General features: G+C 39.8%; 1 protein-coding gene across 1 annotated transcript in view; it reads left to right on the top strand.

Moving 5' to 3' along the window:
- KIAA0586 (KIAA0586 ortholog) overlaps positions 1 to 3,766 on the top strand; it is a 156,307-nt gene that overhangs the window by 7,573 nt on the left and 144,968 nt on the right. The window lies entirely within an intron of this gene.

The following is a 3,766-nucleotide window of genomic DNA, read 5'->3' on the forward strand; positions in this document are numbered from 1 at the left end:
AAAGAAAGAAATTCAATTAAGGTCAGAGTCCTGCCCTGGGACCAGGGTCCACTAAGACCTGTGGAAACTGGTGGCAACTGAAGAATTATAAAGTTAGAAACAAATGGTAAAGAAAGAGACTTGAGACATAGAGTAGAATTAAAGGTGGGAGCTCAAGGGTCCATTGCCCGTTTGTGGGCTTCTGGCAATGGCCCAGAGTATTTACTCCACTCTGATTTTATTGAAGTCTCTTTGGCCAGAGGGTAAGATGAGGGAGGGAACAAATACGTCAGCAGTTAACTCTGATTGAGCATACCAGTTCCTATTGTTATTATTAACCTTAAAGGTGGCCTTCAGAAATGTGAAATCTGAGCCTTGTACTGGGAGACCCTCCTACTTGAGATCACACACACAAATTTCTAGGGAGGTGTTAAACTCCCCTAGTTCCCTGTAGAGTAAAACGCCACTGGTGTTAATCTCCTCTGAGGGATCCGTGGGAGGGAGGCCTTTTCCTCCCATCACCACCACAGAGGATCTTCCTCTGCAATAAGGGATATAAGCTCTTCTGCCCCTACCTCAGGGTTCGAGTTACTCTCTTGATCTCTGCCCCAGGCAAATTCAAATCTCCACAATGGGTATCTGCTTTGCCTATTAAATGCGCAGGAAATGCCTTAGAAGATGTATCTTTTTCTAAGACCTGCCACAGTCTCTTCTATGACCATTACTCTTCCTCAGAGTGCTCACAGACCCAGCAGGGGTGTTTGTAAGCTGTATCCCCAACATGCTAGAATTTTAGAAAAGGCAGGAAGCTTGCTGGCAGTGGCTAGCTTAAATGTAAACTAGATGACCTTTCTTTGTTCTGACTCACTCAGCTTACTTTTTAATTGTCTGCTTTTTCTGGGGGTGCTTTCCCCTGCCAGGAATGGGGTCTTCAGTCCCCATTCTCCCAGCATGTTACCATGACAAGTTTACAGAATCCTCATTTTATAGTTGAGGAAACCAAGGCATTGAGAGATTGATTTTTCCCAAGGTCATATTACAGTTATCCATAGTAAACATATTATGTTTTGAGTGTCACCAGAGGAAGAGCATCTGGCTGCCTGTCAAACAGAAGGCCGATTCTGGAGAACAGTGCGAGTGACCTCTCCAAGACTGTTCTGCTCTTCCATTACGGTTTTATACATTCAAGTTCAAAGAAAAGACCATGTTAACCCTTAACTTAAACAAAAATCTGCAGAACCCATGACTCATAAATAATTAATAACATTGTAATTTCAAAGTTAATCTCCAAATTACTCCACCTAAGCTACTCAAGACAGGCATCTTTAGGGTGGGAACTAAGTTTGCATAACAGTAAGAATAGGAGGTAGGAAGTGAAGGTCAGGAGAACCTGACCAGACCAGCTTGTCATGTCTGCCCTAGTTTGACAGACTCCATCTTATTCTTACTGTATGTGCTTTCATGAGAAGCACTGGAAAAAACAAAATAAGCAAATAGTACCCCTAAAGCCCAGAGGTGTGATTTGAGTGGTTCTTAGGCTTGGTCAGGTTATTCCTTCCTTTTTCCATTTGTTTGGTCTATACTTACTTTTCTTTTCTTTCTTTTTTTTTTTTTTTGCTGGGGCTGGGTTTGAACCCACCACCTCTAGCATATGGAGCTGGCACCCTACTCCTCTGAGCCACAGGCGCCGCCTGGCCTACACTTCCTAATACTGTGATAAGGCAGTTAGTAGAGGCATTCGGATGGTAAAGTGCATCCTGGGGTTTATAATATAAGAAAAAGCAAACAGGGCAAGATGCTTGGGACCACAGTGACACAGTTGGGATTTCATTCATTAGCCGCCTTCTACTCAGAACTCTGAACTGAAACCTCAGGAAACTCTGCTCTGAGAGGGAGAAGCTGTGAATAAACAAGTGGGGAGTGAGAGGTACTTGTGAACACTATCCCTTTCATCTGATGATAGCTCTTTCCCCAATTAAGGATAAATGAACAGAATTTTAAAAAAACAACTGTGAAGGGCCTCTGAGAAGGTAATTGCAATGCAGAGAACAGTAACAGAATCAGAACTATAGAAATGACTCTCATGTTGGTTAAAAGACAGTCTTATTATGTCTTAAGAGGTATCTTAAAATGAAAGAGACTGAAAATTAAAATACAACAAAGATATTTTGAGGAGAAAGCAAATAAACAGAAATAAGAGTGGCACTATGAAAGACCAGTTGAAGTGGAATGCAGGGCATGCCGTTAACTAGACTAAACAGGACTGTGTTTCGGACAGGATATGTACACTCATTTTTTAAGTTAGTTTTAAAAACTCTTAATGAAAGTAATAAAAGTAAATGCTTTTAAGAAAACCAAATAGTGTAAAAAGCTTATTGTGAAAAACTACCATCTTCTGTCCCACCATTCCCTTAACCACCAGGCTGGTTGCCCAAAGACAGCCATTTTCAGTTTGTTTACCTCTTTCCTTGATAGTAAATTGCATAAATTAAAGTAATATACTTACAGTACCATTTGTGATTTATTTAATTTAGACTGTACTTATCTTACTATAAGATTTCACTCTCGTAAATGGTTTTCTCTCCTCCCTTCTAGTTATTCCATTATTTTAATTAAAAGAGTCATGACTATGGATGTTGCCCAACTGTATTTGATTTATGTAACAATCATAAACTTAAAAACTTCTTTTTATTTAAAAAAGTTTCAATATTTGTAAAAGTAGAAGGGATAATTTGATGAACTTCCATGTTCCCATAGCTTAGCTTCAGTTATTAGCATTTTGTTTTGTTTCTAACACCCTCCCTCCCCTGGGATTATTTTTAAACAAAGCAAAGCATTCATTTCATTTTACCTTTAAATCTTTTTCAGACAGGATCTCTCTCTGTCACCTCTGGGAGAATGCAGTGGTATCACAGCTCATTGCAACCTCCAGTTCCTGGGTTTACACAGTCCTGCCTGGGCCTCCAGAGCAGCTGGGACTGCAGGTGCAAACCACCATGTCCTGCTAATTTTTTTATTTTTTTGTAGAAATGAGGTCTTGCTATTTCCTTTTTTATTTTTTTGAGACAGAGTCTTACTTTGTCACCCTCAGTAGAGTGCTGTGGCATCACAGCTCACAGCAACCTCAAACTCTTGGGCCCAAGTGATCCTTTTGCCTCAGCCTCCCGAGTAGCTGGGACTACAGGTGCTCGCCACATGCCTGGCTATTTTTTTGTTCTAGTTTGGCCAGGGCCGGGTTTGAACCTATCACCCTCGGTATATGGGGCTGGTGCCCTACCCACTGAGCTACAGGCACTGCCCTGAAAAATGATTTTTTAAAAAGGCATTACCATAATACTATTATTGTAGCAAAATTTAATAATTAAAAATGTCTTAATATTATCAAATATTGAGTCAGTATTCAAGTTTCCCTGATTGTCTCATTTATTTTTATGGTTAATTTGTTGACCTCAGGATCTAAGCCAAAGCCACATGTTGTGTTTGAATGTGTCTTTAAATCTGTTTTAACCTATAGACATACTTTTCTTTCATTTTTCTGATAATTTTTTTGTTTGTCTTGAGGAGTTTCCCACATTTTGGGGTTTGCTTGGTGCATTCTTCTGTTATACCTGTTTCTCTCAACCCTGAATTTCTGTCAAGTGACAAGGATGTTTGATAAGTGATGTCATGGACTTCCTGTGTATCACATCAGGTTGCACAGATGACTAATTGTATTTTTTTGTGAAATTGGGATTGATCTGTGAAAACATTTTTTTTTTTTTTTTTTGAGACGGAGCCTCAAGCTATC

The sequence above is a fragment of the Otolemur garnettii genome, unplaced genomic scaffold, assembly GCF_000181295.1.
Source record: "Otolemur garnettii isolate 467f Iridium unplaced genomic scaffold, OtoGar3 scaffold00081, whole genome shotgun sequence".
NCBI classification, from domain to species: domain Eukaryota; kingdom Metazoa; phylum Chordata; class Mammalia; order Primates; family Galagidae; genus Otolemur; species Otolemur garnettii.